At 39.3% G+C, this 18,488-nt stretch overlaps 1 protein-coding gene across 2 annotated transcripts in view; it reads left to right on the top strand.

Moving 5' to 3' along the window:
• Positions 1 to 18,488, top strand: part of PTPN5 (protein tyrosine phosphatase non-receptor type 5) — a 67,325-nt gene that overhangs the window by 34,097 nt on the left and 14,740 nt on the right. The gene's annotated exons all lie outside the window — the stretch shown is intronic.

Below are 18,488 nucleotides of genomic sequence, written 5' to 3'. Positions count from 1 at the left end.
GTCAGAGTTTCATGCGTGGCAAAGCAGCTACCTCGCTGTGAACTATTGAAAAGCCAGCCCTTGACACAAGCAGCCGCCTCTCACTGACAAAACGGGCTGATGATGATAATGTCTACCTCATAGGGCTGCTGAGGAAAGCAAATGCAACTGTGTGCACGGAAGTGCTTTGGGAACAGCACAGTAAGATGAGATGGCGTTATCATCCCCTGAATAAGATAGTGAGTGGAAGGGAGGGCAGGGCAAGGAGAAGAGCTGACATCATCCCTAGGAGCAGGACAGTGGTCCATGCAGGTCAGGACCACTTTGTTCACTGCTGAACTCCCAGAACCTAGATCAGGGCTTGGCAAAGTAGGTACAGCAAATACTTCTTAAATAGAGTAAAAGTGAATCTTTGTTTTCCTGGTGCTTGGCATATAGTTGATGTTCAATAAATGTGTGTTGGACTCCTGCACAGAGAAGCAGAGACTAAAATCAAAGAGACATGTTCCTAGTTCAGTTCTCTACCCCTAAATCTGCCATCACTTTCCATAACAGACCCCCCACTGCCCACTCCTGAGATCAGGGCATCTTAACCTGAGGTCTGTGGATCCCCCAAATTATATGCAGAATATAGTATGGGTTTGAAAATGTATCTTCCTGTATACTTTTAAATAAACTGCTCTGAAAAAATGTGCCTCTATCAGGTACCCAGTCAATACTCATCACTTAGATTTATCAGGCCCTCAGGACTGCCTGGTACCCAGTGATTTAAAAACAAGAATTAAAAAGCTTCCCCTTGTCTCAGATCTGCATACAGGGCCCCATCAGCCTACATTTTCTCTCACACCCCCATATGTGCAAGGCAGTTAACCTGTCATCTTTCATATGCAAAAGTGACAATCACATTCTCAGAGGGGCTTGCTTTCTGAGTGACTGCTCTGCTGGGTGGGTCATACACCTGTGCACACTCTATCGATCTCTAATGTCCCATTGCATGCATTTAGATATGACAGGTGGGAGTCAGGACCTGAAACCTGGGAAATTCTAACTAGATATTGTGATATCATCTCTTTTTAAAAAATATTTTCTCTCACTACAAGTATGTGTGTGTTTATATATATTTATTGGAGGAAATTAGGATATACAAATTAAATCACCTCTAATCTCATCTCCCCCACAAAAATACTATTAACTCCCGCCTTATATTCTTCCAGTTTACCTTGAGCAACATTTATTAAGCACTTACTATGTGCATGCATTCACTGTTCACTGTTCTCCATGCTCTACAGACTTGAGCTTCCTTCCCCCCCCCCCTTTTCCCCAGTCCTGGGAATTGAACCTAGGACTTTGAGAATGCTAGGCAAACACTCCATCATTGAGCCACATCCCTAGCCCCAGGTCTGTCATCTTACATCAGGTATCCTCCATCTTTTAATAGACACATTTATACTTTCTTAATTTTCAAATTCAGTGAGATCATACAGTTTTATAACCTTGCCTTTCTAACTTCATACTTTCAAATTTTCTGTGTTATTAAATATTCATCAACACAGTCATTTATAATGGCTGCATGATATTTTATTGCAGGCAAGTTCCATGCTTCTCAGACTGGGGTGCATGTACCCCTGAGGGCAAAGCCACAGGGTAAATGTCACTCATCTTCCTGAAGCATAAATTTGATCTGAAGATTTGGGTAAGGGGAAAAAATTTTTAATATCAAAATGAGTGCAGATACACCATACTATAGGATATAAAGCACCCGTGGATTTTAAAACAAAGCAGCAAAGTCCAAAATTGTGTGTGCTTGTTGTTATTCCTCAAAGGCCCACATTTCCTCTCCTCTGAGATGGTAGAAACATATAAGAAGAACCACATTGTACTTCACACCCCTCTCTTTACAGATAAGGAAACTGAGACCCAGGGAAAAGAAGGGATTGCCCAGGGTCCACAACATGTGCATTGCAGAGCTGTGGCATAGAAGCCAGGTGACCTAGGGCCAAGACCCTGACAAATGTGTGGGTGAGGACCTTGCCCTTGAGAAATCCACCCCCTGCTCATCAGTGGTGGAAACTTTTGGCTTCCCACATGATCTGTCTTCTAGCAGCAGCTTTTCCCCCTCTCATCTTGCTGTGAGCTGACTGCACAGGTTGTCAGTAACCATATAGCCTCCATGGGTAGATGCCCTCCCCCATCTCTTAGACTCTAGCCCTTAAGATGTATCACTTAATGCATTGTATGGTAAACGTATATTTACTAGTTTGTTTAACCCAGTAGACTAGGAGTCTTTTGAAGGCAAACATTCTGTGTTATCTTTAATCATCTGCCATTGATTGGGTACCTGCAAACCATAAATGTCAGGCACCATGGTGGGTGTTTTATCTGTGTCTCTAAACTCTTCGTAACAGATTTTCAAAATGTGTATTATTATCCCCCTTTATAGGGTAAGAAAACTGAGTAAAAGAATATTACTTCTGTGGCTAGGGGCATGGCTCAGAAGTAGAGCGCTTGCTTAGTATGTATGGGGCCCTGGGTTCGATCCTCAGCACCACATAGAAATAAATAAAATAAAGGTATTGGGCTGGGATGTGGCTCAAGCGGTAACACGCTCACCTGGCATGCACGAGGCGCATAAAATAAAATAAAGATGTTGTGTCCACCAAAAACTGAAAAATAAATATTAAAATTTTTTTTTAAAAAAAAGGTATTCTATTCCCCTACAACTAAAAATGTACATTTTTTTTTCTTTTAAGTTGATTTCTCAGGGTTTTTTTTATTTTTTTTATTGGTTGTTCACAACATTACAAAGCTCTTGACATATCATATTTCATACATTAGATTGAAATGGGTTATGAACCCCCAATTTTACCCCAAATGCAGATTGCAGAATCACGTCAGTTACACATCCAAAATTTTACATAATGCCCTATTAGTAATTGTTGTATTCTGCTACCTTTCCTATCCCCTACTATCCCCCCTCCTCTCCCCTCCCATCTTCTCTCTCTACCCCACCTACTGTAATTCATTTCTCTCCTTGTTTATTTTCCCATTCCCCTCACAACCTCTTATATGTAATTTTGTATAGCAATGAGGGTCTCCCTTCATTTCCATGCAATTTCCCTTTTCTCTCCCTTTCCCTCCCATCTCATGTCTCTGTTTGATGTTAATCTTTTCTTCCTGCTCTTCCTCCCTGCTCTGTTCATAGTTGCTCTCATTATATCAAAGAAGACATTTGGTATTTGTTTTTTAGGGATTGGCTAGCTTCACTAAGCATAATCTGCTCTAGTGCCATCCATTTCCCTGCAAATTCTATGATTTTGTCATTTTTTATTGCTGCATAGTACTCCATTGTGTATAGATGCCACATTTTTTTTATCCATTCATCTATTGAAGGGCATCTGGGTTGGTTCCACAGTCTAGCTATTGTGAATTGTGCTGCTATGAACATCGATGTGGCAGTATCCCTGTAGCATGCTCTTTTAAGGTCTTCAGGGAATAGTCCAAGAAGGGCAATAGCAGGGTCAAATGGTGGTTCCATTCCCATCTTTCCCAGGAATCACCAAACTGCTTTCCAAATTGGCCGCACCAATTTGCAGTCCCACCAGCAATGTACAAGTGTACCCTTTTCTCCACATCCTTGCCAGCACTTGTTGTTTGACTTCATAGTGGCTGCCAATCTTACTGGAGTGAGATGGTATCTTAGGGTGGTTTTGATTTGCATTTCTCTGACTGCTAGAGATGGAGAGCATTTTTTCATGTACTTGTTGATTGATTGTATATCCTCCTCTGAGAAGTATCTGTTCAGGTCCTTGGCCCATTTGTTAACTGGGTTATTTGTTATCTTATTGTCTAATTTTTTGAGTTCTTTGTATACTCTGGATATTAGGGCTCTATCTGAAGTGTGAGGAGTAAAAATTTGTTCCCAGGATGTAGGCTCCCTATTTACCTCTCTTATTGTTTCTCTTGCTGAGAAAAAACTTTTTAGTTTAAGTAATTCCCATTTGTTGATTCTTGTTATTAACTCTTATGCTATGGGTGTCCTATTAAGGAATTTGGAGCCCGACCCCACAATATGTAGATCGGATCCAACTTTTTCTTCTATCAGACGCAGAGTCTCTGATTTGATATCAAGCTCCTTGATCCATTTTGAGTTAACTTTTGTGCATGGCGAGAGAAAGGGATTCAGTTTCATTTTGTTGCATATGGATTTCCAGTTTTCCCAACACCATTTGTTGAAGATGCTATCCTTCCTCCATTGCATGCTTTTAGCCCCTTTATCAAATATAAGATAGTTGTAACTTTGTGGATTAGTCTCTGTGTCCTCTATTCTATACCATTGGTCCACCCGCCTGTTTTGCTACCAGTACCATGCTGTTTTTGTCACTATTGCTCTGTAATATAGTTTGAAATCTGGTATCGCTATACCGCCTGATTCACACTTCCTGCTTAGAATTGCTTTTGCTATTCTGGGTCTTTTATTTTTCCATATGAATTTCATGATTGCTTTATCTATTTCTACAAGAAATGCCATTGGGATTTTGATTGGCGTTGCATTAAACCTATAGAAAACTTTTGGTAATATCGGAATTTTGATAATGTTAGTTCTGCCTATCCATGAACAGGGTATATTTTTCCATCTTCTAAGATCTTCTTCTACTTCTCTCTTTAGGGTTCTGTAGTTTTCATTGTATAAATCTTTCACCTCTTTTGTTAGGTTGATTCCCAAGTATTTTATTTTTTTTTTGAGGATATTGTGAATGGAGTGTTTTTCCTCATTTCCATTTCAGAAGTTTTGTCACTGATATACAGAAATGCCTTTGATTTATGCATGTTGATTTTATATCCTGCCACTTTGCTGAATTCATTTATTAGTTCTGGTAGTTTCTTTGTAGACCCTTTTGGGTCTTCTAGGTATAGAATCATGTCATCTGCAAAGAGTGATAATTTAAGTTCTTCTTTTCCTATTTTTATGCCTTTAATTTCTTTCATCTGTCTAATTGCTCTGGCCAGTGTTTCGAGAACTATATTGAATAGAAGTGGTGAGAGAGGGCATCCCTGTCTTGTTCCAGATTTTAGAGGGAATGCCTTTAACTTTTGTCCATTCAGAATGATGCTAGCCTGAGGCTTAGCATAGATAGCTTTTATAATGTCAAGGTAAGTTCCTGTTATCCCTAGTTTTTCTAATGTTTTGAACATAAAGGGATGCTGTACTTTGTCGAATGCTTTCTCTGCATCTATCGAGATGATCATATGGTTCTTATCTTTAAGTCTATTGATGTGGTGAATAACATTTATTGATTTCCGTATATTGAACCATCCTTGCATCCCTGGGATGAATCCTACTTGATCATGGTGCACAAATTTTTGATGTGTTTTGTATTAGATTTGCCAGAATTTTATTGAGGATTTTTGCATCTAGGTTCATTAGAGATATTGGTCTGTAGTTTTCTTTCTTTGAGGTGTCTTTGTCTGGTTTCGGAATCAGGGTGATGTTGGCCTCATAGAATGAATTTGGAAGAGCTCCCTCTTTTTCTATTTCCTGAAATAACTTGAAAAGTATTGGTATTAATTCTTCTTTAAAGGTTTTGTAAAACTCAGCTGTATACCCATCCGGTCCTGGGCTTTTCTTGGTTGGTAGTCTTTTGATGGCTTCTTCAATTTCATCCATTGATATTGGTCTGTTCAAATTGTGTGTATCCTCCTGACTCAGTCTGGGCAAATCATATGACTTAAGAAATTTATCGATGTCTTCACTATCTTGTATTTTATTGGAATATAGGTTTTCAAAATAATTTCTAATTGTCTTCTGTCTTTCTGTAGCATCTGTTGTGATATTGCCTTTTTCATCCCATATGTTAGTAATTTGAGTTCTCTCTCTTCTTCTCTTCATTAGCATGGCTAAAGGTCTGTCGATCTTATTTATTTTTTCGAAGAACCAACTTTTAGTTTTGTTAATTTTTTCAATAGTTTCTTTTGTTTCAATTTCATTGATTTCCGCTCTGATTTTAATTATTTCTTGCCTTCTGCTACATTTGCTGTTGTTTTGCTCTTCCTTTTCTAGGGCTTTGAGATGAAGTGTGAGCTCATTTATTTGTTGGTTTTTCCTTTTTTTGAGGAATGACCACCAGGCGATGAATTTTCCTCTTAAAACTGCTTTCATTGTGTCCCATAGATTCCGATATGTTGTGTCTGTATTTTCATTTATCTCTAAGAATGTTTTGATTTCCTCCTTTATGTCTTCTGTAACCCATTGATCATTCAGTAACATATTGTTCATTTTCCATGTGATGTAGGATTTTTCCTTCCTTCTTTTATCATTGATTTCCAGTTTCATTCCATTATGATCAGATAAAATGCATGGTATTATCTCCACCCCTTTATATTTACTGAGGGTTGCCCTATGGCATAATATATGGTCTATTTTTGAGAAGGATCCATGTGCTGCTGAGAAAAAGTATATCCATTTGATGATGGTTGATATATTCTATATATGTCAGTTAAGTCTAGGTTATTGATTGTGATATTGAGTTCTATAGTTTCTTTATTCAACTTTTGTTTAGAGGATCTGTCCAATGGTGAGAGAGGTGTGTTGAAGTCACCCATAATTATTGTGTTGTGGTCTATTTGATTCTTGAACTTGAGGAGAATTTGTTTTATGAATGTCGCAGCACCATTATTTGGTGCATAAATATTGATAATTGTTATGTCTTGTTGGTGAATGGTTCCTTTTAACAGTATATAATGTCCTTCTTTATCCCTTTTGATTAACTTAGTCTTGAAGTTGATTTTATTCGATATGAGGATGGCCAGCCCTGCTTGCTTACGAGGACTGTGTGCGTGGTATATTTTTTCCCATGCTTTCACCTTCAGCCTGTGTATGTCTTTTCCAATCAGATGTGTCTCCTGGAGGCAGCATATTGTTGGATTTGTTTTTTTAATCCATGATACCAGCCTAAATCGCTTTATTGGAGAGTTTAAGCCATTAACATTCAGAGTTACTATTGATATATGGTTTGTACTTCCATCCATGTTTGATTATTTATCCTTTTTTAAAAAAAATTTAGTTTGTTTCTCCATGATTATCTTTCCCCTCACCCTCTGTCTTTACTGAGGCACTTCCCACTGATGGTTTTGGTTATTGTTTTTCATTTCTTTCTCGTGTAGTGTTTTGCTCAAAATGCTTTGCAATGCTGGTTTTCTGGCTGCAAATTCTTTTAACTTTTGTTTATCATGAAAGATTTTTATTTCGTTGTCATACCTGAAGCTTAATTTTGCTGGATACAGAATTCTTGGTTGGCATCCATTGTCTTTCAGTGTTTGAAATACATTGTTCCATGACCTTCTTGCTTTCAGTGTCTGTGATGAAAAATCCGTTGTTAACCTTATTGGTTTACCCCTGAATGTAATCTGTCTCCTTTCTCTTGTAGCTTTTAATATTTTCTCTTTGTTCTGTATATTGGATATCTTCATAACAATGTGTCTTGGCGTTGGTCTACTGTGATTTTGTGTGCTCGGTGTCCTGTATGCATCTTCAATTTGTATATCTGTTTCCATTTTTATTTCTGGAAAGTTTTCTGTAATTATTTCATTCAGCAGGTTACTCATTCCCTTGGTTTGAATCTCTGTACCTTCTTCTATCCCGATGACTCGTAAGTTTAGTTTTTTTATATTATCCTATAACTCTTGGATGTTTTTCTCGTGATTTTTTACCAGCCTTTCTGAGTTGGCTAGACTCTTTTCAAGATGATATATTTTGTCTTCATTATCTGATGTTCTGGCTTCTACTTGCTCCACTCTGTTAGTGATACCTCTCAATTGAGTTTTTAATTTGGTTTATCGTTTCCTTCATTTCTAGAATTATTGTTTGATTATTTTTTATAATCTCTATCTCCTGATAACGATGCTTAACTTCTTCTTTTATCTGTTTATGTAATTCATTCTCAATGTGTTCTTTCACTGCTTGAATTTGCTGTCTTGTATCCTCTTTAAGGTTCCATTCCATCTGTCTAAGGTGTTCCTTGAGTTCTTTATATGACCATTTTTCTGATGACTCTAGGTCCTCCTGAATATTTAGGCTGTCCTGCATTGTTTGTACTCCTTTTCTTCCTTGCTTTTTGAAGCTGCTCATGTTACTTCTTGTTCTGTTTGACTGATGAGTTACTGTTTACTCCTATAAATTTATTTGATGCTTGGGAGGAAAGGTATTAGAGGGGAAGGGAAGAAGTCACTAAAGAGAATGATAGTAAGCAGGTAGAATTCAAGGAAGAGGGGATAAGATAATTGAAAAGAAATGAACAGACAAAAGAAGAAAAAATAGGAAATAAAAAAGAAAAAAAAATTAAAAAAAATAATTAAAAAAATTAAAATTAGAAGAAAAAAAATTTTTTAAAATTGTTAAAAAAATTTTAAAAAACAACAAGAAAGAAAAATTAAAATGAAAGAAAAACCCAAATCAAAAAAAAAGAGAAAAGAAAAAAAGAAAAAAAACTAATAAATGCAGTCTTAGAGTTTGATTAACTTCTCTTCCAGTAGGTGGCACTGTGCCCACCAGGCCAAGTTTCTCCTGTCAATACGCGGGAACCAATCACTGTGCAGCAGCTCCTCCTCCCAGACTGGGCGAGTCTCCAATCCTGAGTGCCTAGGGCCTCCTCTTGTGTCTAGTCACTTCCCACTTTTCCTCTAGCCAGGCCCCTCTCACGGGTGCCGCTCACCACAATACTGGCTACACGCCAGGTCTGCTGCTCCTGGGAGCCCTGTTTTTATGAATGACTGGGCACACTCTTCCAGTTTGCCATTCCCTCAGACCCTAAGTTTGTAGAGCTTGGGGCTGAGAATCCTCAGTGAATTTTACTTGCCCTCCGGTAGCCACACCCCCGGTAGCTGGTGCAAGAGACCTCAGCTGTCAGCCCTGGTGGGAGCGGTAGTTCCGTACCGCGGGTCCCGCGCCACCTCTGATTCCCTCGGGCTGGCTATCGCGCTCACGGGAGAGCTGGGAGGGGCCCTCGCGGGAGAGCTGGGAGGGGCCCTAAAGGTTTCCACGATGTGTGGAGAGGGAAGGCTAGGGAATTACACACCTGTAGCCGCAGGTTTCAATGAGGTTATCTCCTCCGCCGCAGTCTGATGACGTCAGTTCTCTGCCATGGTGGTGTCTCTTGTAATTGGCGACAGTTCGTTTCCCTTTGCCGGGTGACCAATGCAATTGGTGGGTCCTTACTGTCTCTCCCAAGCCCCGTTTCAAACCTGTGGCCACTACCTATGAAGGCTCGGTTGGCATTTACCTCCGTAGGATGAGAAGGGCTGACCAGTTGTTTCAGCTGGATGGATTAGTGCTGAGTCACAGCTGTTTGTCTGCGGGAAGCAGGCGAACGGGAGCTTGAATTCAGCCGATCCGGGCTCAGTGTGTGTTCTCTACTTTTTTTTTTTTAAGGATCTCACTTGTCCATCACCATACCCTCGTTTAATAAATATTTACTGGAGACTTTCATGCCAAGATTTGTGCTAGATGCCGTAGATAATCATGATGAGCAAAACCAATACCACCCCCGCCCTCAGAGGACTTCCAGGAAAGTAGAGGAGATGATACTCCACAAATCATTTCTCAAACCATGGCAAATATAATGTACCCCAGAGCCCATCTGACTGCCTCAAACTGAATCCACCTCTGCTACTTACCACCTAGGTGACCTTGGGTGTTCTATATCCTATACTATGGTGTATCTGCACTCATTTTGATATTAAAATGTATTTTCCCCTCACCCAAAGCTTCAGATCAAATTTATGCTTCAGGAAGATGAGTGACACTTATCCTGTGGCTTTGCCCTCCGGGGTACATGCATCCCAATCTAAGAAGCATGGAACTTCTTAGCTGCTGTGTCCCCCTCCTCTTCCTCTCCAGTAGAATGGGGGTGATGGCACTGCCCACCTCATAGGGTAACTGTGAAGAGTAAATACCTCAATGCATGTAAAGCACTCAGAACAGAGCTCCACACCTTCAGGGCTATTGTGCTTCTGAAGGAGTGGCATGGGGTACTAGTACATGATAGGGCAGGACCTACTCCAGGTGGCATTTGATTGAAATCCATCAGATGAATAGGAGTTACCTTGTATAGGGTAGGCAAGGGAGGGAAGCAGAGTGTTGGAGGGATATTCCAGGTAAAGGAATAGCATGTACAAAGCACTAGGGACAGACCTACCTGAGGAACTACAAAGCCACAGCTGGTGCACAGCAGAAGAGGAACCAGGCAGGAGCACTGCCAACAGACCACTGCTGCACTCAAGGACATACGTCTCGGCCGCCATGGCAGGAAGGTCCTTTCTCCCAGCACGGCACGCAGCTGCAGCCTACACCGCCACCCCAACACCTCTGCTCCCCACACTGCTGTCCCAGACTTGGTCTTTTCTCTGTGTGAGGTCACCATCATAGCCCAGAGGTCTTCTCTCAGGGCAAGGCTGCTGTCTGCATTGCTTCCTACATCACTCCTACTGTCACCGGGAGGTCTTTTTTCCGGGTGCCATTACCACCAACCAGTGCTGCTGGCGAAGATCGCCGCCACTGACCCACTCCGCTGCCCAGAGGTCCACAGCCGGGTGCCCGCAGGTTTGGTTTCACGCGGCCACCTTCATCTTGGGACTCCAGCCAGCACCTAGAGGTCAGGGGGTCAGAATGCCAGCCGCTTTGCCACCACTGCCATCTTGGGGAACAGCCGCCTCTGTTTGGGGACACAGTTTTGGGACCTGGAGGTCCTGGGTCAGAGTGCCTGCAGGGTTGGCTGCACCTAGAGTCTTCCTGTTGGGAGTGCTGGTGACTGCCATCTTGCAGCTTCTTTTCAGGGTGGCTCTTCTTTTCAGAGCACATCCCTTGGTGATCTCTCTGCAAATTGGAACAGCACTGAGATCTTGGGAATGCAACATGGCCAAGCCTGGAGTATCTGAAATCCAGATCTATGGGATAGCAGCTGCGTCTGTATGGGCTGATCTGGGCCTGGTGATCCCATGAAGAATCAGTCAGGACTGAGAGAACTCTGAAGCAAACAATTGTTCAGTTTTCCATTGAGGTTTTTGGTTTTGGTTTTGGTTTTAGGGTTTGGTGATGGTTTTTGTTGTTGTTTTGGCTTGTTTTGCTTTTAAATATTTTTTAAATCTCTTCTCTAGCATTTCTACTATTTTGGGGACCAGGTAATTTTCATGCATGATTTTGTTGACTGGTGTATGGATGGTATTTTGCAGTTTTGTTGTGTAGGCTTATATTTTTAATTTTTTATTGTATATATTTTTCCTCTCACTTGTCTGCTTTCAAGGATTCTCTATCGTTTCTTCAATAACAGTCAATCTCTGTCAATTCCTCTTCCACTCTTACTGTAAGTTTTTGCTTCTGCCTTCTGTCCTCCTTCCTCATGAACATCAAGCCCTGCACCACTTCTGTTCTCTCTTTCTCCAACATTTGGGATTGTGAAACCTTTTAGCAAATTTGCTGTATATAGTGTGGACAGTAATTGAACTTGTCATTTCTGTTTGTTGAGAGAAAACTGTGGAAGTCTTGATAGGATCTAGTGGGTTTGGGGCTGTGTGTTGTTTACATTGGATGCTATTAATGTTGGTCTCCCCCCTTGAAGGCAAGGTGCTATAAACTTCAGGGACACTATAGGTCTGCTGGGTAGAATTTGTGCTGCCTTAGATCCATACTGCCAGATGGGAAAACACATGAATAAAATGAAAAAAAAAACAAGGGAATAAAGCACCCCAAACAAACCAAGATGCTCCAAAGACAGAATCCACTGACAACACAGTAGAAGAAATGTCAGAGAAGGAGTTTAGAATGTACATGGTTAAACTAATCTGCAAAGTAAAGGATAATACAAGGAGTGAAATCAAAGAAAAAACACAGGAAGTGAAAGATCACTTTAATAAAGAGTTAAAGATTGTGACAAAAAAAAACAAGCAGAAATCCTTGAAATGAAGGAATCAATAAACCAAATTATAAATTCAATAGAAAGCATTGCCAACAGACTAGACCACATGGAAGACAGAACTTCAGGCAATGAAAAATATATATATAATCTTGAAAACAGAGTTGACCAAGCAGAGAAGATGGTAAGAAACCATGAACATGGGATAATATGAAAAGAATTATGGGATAACATGAAAAGACCAAATTTTAAGAGTTATCAGGGTGATGAAGGAGCAGAGATAAAAACCAAATAAATGCACAATATCTATAATAGTAACATCAGAAAATTTCCCAAATCTAAAGAATAAAATGGGAAATCAAATACAAGAGGCCTATGGAACCCCAAATGTACAAAATTACAGCAGACCCACACCAAGACACATTATAATGAGAATGACTAACACAGAGAATAAAGATAAAATCTTAAAGGCCATAAGAAAAAAAATGAATTACATATAAAGGGAAACCAATTCTGATCTCAATTGATTTCTCAACCCAGAACCCCAAAGCTAGAAGGTCCTGAAATAATATATTTCAAGCTCTGAAAGAAAACGGATGCCAACCAAGAATTTTATATCCAGCAAAATTGTTTCGGATTTGAAGATGAAATAAAAGCCTTCCATGATAAACAGAAGTTAAAAGAACTCACGACCAGAAAGCATGAGGAAGAAGTGAGGGGGGAAAAAAGTGAAAACCAGCAAAGAGAGGAGCAATGCCAAAGGAATAGTCAAATCAAAGGATAAATTAAGTCAAATTAAAAAAAAACAAAAATAAAACAACTGGGGCACAAATAATATCTCAGTAATAACCTTGAATGTTAATGGCCTAAACTAATCAATCAAAAGACATAGATTGGCAAGTTCGATTAAAAAATAAGACCCAACAATATGCTGTCTCCAAGAGACTCACCTCATAAACAAAGACATCCATAGACTGAGGGTGAAAGAATGGGAAAAAACATATAGATTGTGTGGATCATGTAAACAAGCAGGGGTTTTATCCTCATATCAGATAAAGTAGACTTCAAGCCCAAGTTAATCAGAAGGGACAAAGAAGGATATTTCATACTTCTTTAGGGGAATTATACATCAGTAAGACATAACAATCATAAATATTTATGCCCCAAATAATGAAGCATCTATGTACATCAAACAAACCCTTCCCAACTTCAAGAATTAAATAGATCACAGCACAATAATACTGAGTGACTTTAACACACCTCTTTCACTACTGGATAGATCTTCCAAACAAAAGCTAAACAAAGAAACTCTAGATCTAAATAATATAATCAATAATTTATACTTAACATACATAGAATATTTCATCCATCAATGAGCAAATATACTTTCTTCTCAGCAGCACATGGATCCTTCTCTAAAATAGACCACATCTTATGCCATAAAGCAATTCTTAGCAAATACAAAAAAAAATAGAGATAATACACTGCATCCTATCAGATCATAATGAAATAAAATTAGAAATCAATGATAGAATAAAAAATAAAAGCTACTTTCTAACACCTGGAGACTAAATAATACACTATTGAATGATGAGTGGAAAATGAAGAAATCAGAGATGAAATTTAAAAATACTTAGAGGTAAATAAGAATAGTGTACAACATATCAAAATCTTTGGGACATCTTAAAGGCAGGGCTAAGAGGAAAGTCCATTGCATTGAGCTCATTCATTGAAAGAATAAAAAGTCAACAAATAAATGACCTAATATTACAACTCAAAGCCCTAGAAAAAGAAGTATAAATCAACACCATAAACAATAGAAGACAGGAAATAATTAAAATCACAGTTAAAATCAATGAAACTGAAAAACTTGACAATACAAAATTAGTTATTTGGAAAAATAAATAAAATAAACCCCTAGCCATGCTAACAAAGAGGAAAAAGAGAGAAAATCAAAATTACTGAAAAATGTGATTTAAAAAGGAAATATCACAATGGACATGACTGAAATAAGAAGATAATTAGAAACTATTTTGAAAATTTATACTCCAATAAAATAGAAAACCTTGAAGACATCTACAGATTTCTAGAGATGACCTACCCAGCTGAATCAGGAAGATACTCACAATTTAAACAGATCAATTACAAGTAATGAAATATAAAACACCATCAAAAGCTTACCAATAAAGAAAAGCCCAGGACCAGATGGATTCTCAGCCAAGTTCTATAAGACCTTCAAAGAAGGGCTGGGGATGTGGCTCAAGCGGTAGCGCGCTCACCTGGCATGCGTGCGGCCCGAGTTCGATCCTCAGCACCACATACCAACAAAGATGTTGTGTCTGCTGAGAATTAAAAAATAAATATTAAAAATTCTCTCTCTCTCTCACTCTCCTCTTTCACTCTCTCTTTAAAAAAAAAAAAAAAAGACCTTCAAAGAATAATTAACACCAATACTCCTCAAAGTATTCCATGAAATAGAAAAGGAGGGAGTCCTTCCAAACTCATTCTATGAGGCTAATCTCACCCTGATACCAAAACCAGACAAAGACACATCAAAGAAAGAAAACTTGGGCTGGGGATGTGGCTCAAGCGGTAGCGCGCTCGCCTGGCGTGCGTGCGGCCCGGGTTCGATCCTCAGCACCACATACCAACAAAGATGTTGTGTCCGCCGAGAACTAAAAAATAAATATTAAAAATTCTCTCTCTCTCTCTCTCTCTCTCTCTCTCTCTCTCTCTCTCTCTCTCTCTCTATCTCTCTCTCTCTCCTCTCTCACTCTCTCTTAAAAAAAAAAGAAAAAAGAAAGAAAACTTAAGAAAAATATCCCTGATGAACATAGATGCAAAAATTCTCAATAAAATTCTGGCAAACTGCATACAAAGCCATATTTAAAAGATAGTGCACCACGATCAAGTATGGTTCATCCCAGGAATGCAAGGTTGGTTCAACATGTAGAAATCAATAATTCATCACATCAATAGATTTAAAACAAGAATATATGATCTTCTCAGTAGATTCAGAAAAAGCATTTGACAAAATACAGCACCTCCTCATGTACAAAACACTGAAAAAATTAGGGATAGTAGGGACATACCTCAACTTCATAAAAGCTATATATGCCAAACCCAAGGCCAACATCATTATAAAAGGAGAAAAATTGAATGAATTCCTTCTAAATACTGGAACAAGACAAAGATGCCCTCTTTTACTGCTACTACTCAACATTGTCCTTGAAACTCTAGCCAGAGGAATTAAACAGGAGAAAGAAATTAAAGGGATACAAATAGGAAAAGAAGAACTTATCACTATTTTCTGATGACATGATTCTGTATTTCAAAGAGCCAAAATATTCCACCAGAAAACTTTCAAAACTCCTAAATGAGTTCAGCAAAGAAGCAGGTTATAAAATCAACACCCATAAACGTGTTTCTATACATCAGTGATGAATCTACTGAAAGAGAAATTAGAAAAACTACCCCATTTGCAATAGCTTCAAAAAAATAAAACCCCTGGGACTCAATCTAACAAAAGAGGTAAAAGGCTTCTACAATGAAAATTACAGGGGCTGGGGATGTGGCTCAAGCGGTAGCATGCTCGCCTGACATGCGTGCGGCCCGGATTCGATCCTCAGCACCACATACAAACAAAGATGTTGTGTCCGCCGAAAACAAAAATAAATATTAAAAATAAAAAAAAGAAAATTACAAAACACCAAAGAAAGAAATTGAAGAAGACCTTAGAAGATGGAAAGATCTCCCATGCTTCTGGATAAGCAGGATTAATATTGTCAAAATGGCCATACTACCAAAAAGCATTATACAGATTTAATGCAATTCTAATTAAAATCCCAATAACATTCTTCATAGAACTAGAAAAAGCAATCATAAAATTCATTTGGAAAAATAAAAAACCCAGAATAGCCAAAGCAATCTTTAGCAATAAGAATAAAGGAGGAGGTATCACAATACCAGACCTTAAACTGTACTAAAGAGCCATAGTAACAAAATCAGCGTGATATTGGCACCAATACAGACACAGAGACAAACCCGCATAAATACAGTTATCTCATACTAGAAAAAGTTTCCAAAAACATTCACTGGAGAAAAAGATAGGCTATTCAATAAATGGTACTGGGAAAATTGGAAATCCATGTAACAAAATGAAATTAAACCCCTATCTCTCACCCTGTATGAAACTCAACTCAAAGTGGACCAAAGACTTAGGCACTAGACCAGAGATCCTGCGCCTAACAGAAGAAAAAGTAAGCCCAAATCGTCACCATGTGAGCATAGGATCTCACTTCCTTAATGAGATTCCTAAAGTGCAAGAAGAAAATCAAGGATCAATAAATTGGACAGATTTTAAACTAAAAAACTTCTCCACAAAAGAAACAATCAATAATGTGAAAGGGAGAGCATAAAGAATAGGAGAACATCTTTACCACACACACCTCAGATAGAGCATTAATCTTCAGGATATATAAAGAACTCAAAAAACTTAACACCAAAAACAATAAATAATCCAGTCAATAAATGGGCTAAGGAACTGAACAGATACTTCACAGAAGAAGAAATACAATCAATCAGAATGGCAATTATCAAGAATACAAACAACAATGAATTTTGATGATGATGTGGGGGAAAAGGTACACTCATACATTGCTGGTGGGAATGCAAATTGGAGCAATCATTATGAAAATTGGTATGGAGATTCCTTAGAGAACTTGGATTTGAACCACCACTTGACCCAGCTATCTCACTCCTCAGTTTATACCCAAAGGACTTATAATCAGCATACTACAGTGATGGAGCCTCATCAATGTTTATAGCAGCTCAATTCACAATAGCCAAACTATGGAACCAACCTAGTTGCCCTTCAACAGATGAATGGATATAAAAATTATATATATATATATATATATATATATACACATACATACACACACACACACACACACACACACACACACACACACACATGAATGATAGAATATTACTTAGCCTTAAAGAAGAATGAAATTATGGCATTGGCCAGTAAAAGCATGAAGCTGGAGAATATCATGCTAAGTGAAATAAACCAATCCCAAAAAACCAAAAGCTGAATGTTTTCTCTTATATGCAGATGCTAATTCACAATGGGGGCAAGGTTAGGGAAGAATAGAGTTACTTTAGATTAAGTAGAGGGGAGTGAAGGGAGGAAGTATGGGGTAGGAAGGATAGTAGAATGAATCAGACATTATTACCCTATGTACATATATAATTGTATGACCAGTGTGATTCTACATCATGTACAACCAGAAGAATGAGATATTATACTCCATTATATATGATGTGTCAAAGTGCATCCGACTGTCATGTATAACTAGTTAAAACAAACTTTTTAAAAAGAAGAGGAACCAGCTGGAAAGGGGGAACCTATTATGTTCACACGGGTATAATCCAGGATCAGGGCTGTGTATTCCACTGTTGATCTGGGCTGTGAGAGGCTCTGGAAGTGTTTGTGGCATGAGTGAGCAGGCATATGCACAAACAGCTGTGTTGGTCTCCTCTGGTTCTGTTGTACCCCAACCAGAAAAGAAGTCCATTGTCCCATCTGCACAGTGATGTGTGGGCAGCTCCATCCCAGCTAATAAGCCGTACACATCCGTTTTGTTGCTCTTGCCCTTCTGGGTGATAAACTGAGACATGAGTTTGGGTGGGGACTAACATGTGGACTCACCAGGATGGATAGCACTGGAGTAGCCAGTGGTGGTCGGATGCGTTAGTAGAACTGTTGAAATCATCGTACCAGAAGCCCAGCATATGGAATGGGAACAGGAATAGCTTCCATGCTGAGACACAGGCATAGGAACTCCAGGCATTTGGTAACAGCCCCTGCTGCACCCAAGAAACCCTGGAGCTCCGAAAAGCACAATTAGAAAAACAGGGGTTGATCCCATCCCCCACTTTTCAGGTGGGGAAACTGAGATTCGAAAAGGAAGTGACTCTCCTGAGGCCACACCAACCACGGACAGACCCTGAGCTCGACCCCAACATGTGGTATCGATCTTACTACACCAAGATTTTCTTCCACATCCCCCAGATTGCCCACCCCCTCTCAGTGTGGGGGTCCCAAGGTGGGGGAGGCACGTGGCTATGATCTTAACAGTCCAGCTTTCAGCCCCAGTCAGGACACAGACCACGAAAAACAAAACTCCAGAGAGCAGGCGTAGGTGGGTTGTTCAGGGTCACGGCCTGGTTATGCTGTGTCTTTTTTTTTTTTCTTTCTTTCTTTCTTTCTTTCTTTTTTAATCGAGTTTGAGGTGGTTGTTTTTTGTTTCCTTAAGAAATAGAAAAGAATGAAGCTGCGTAAATACAACGATATTAACTCTGAAAAACCTCCTGCCATTTTAACTCTGTTACTGGAGAAATAAAAGAGAAATAATTTGTCCACCCACACTTAGCTCTTTCTGACGAAGGTAGGTGAATATTGCTTTGCTAATCGAGGGTGACTGCTGGAAGAGGAGCCACGCTGACTGATCCCGGATTGGGAGGAAGCCACAGCAACTCCAGAAGGAACTGTCCACCGTGGGTCAGCAGAACCCTGTGCACGGGCAGGGCCTGGTGTAA

Source organism: Spermophilus citellus, assembly GCF_964194105.1.
Source record: "Spermophilus citellus genome assembly, chromosome: 2".
NCBI classification, from domain to species: Eukaryota; Metazoa; Chordata; class Mammalia; order Rodentia; family Sciuridae; genus Spermophilus; species Spermophilus citellus.
This window is presented reverse-complemented; position numbering and strand designations above follow the sequence as displayed.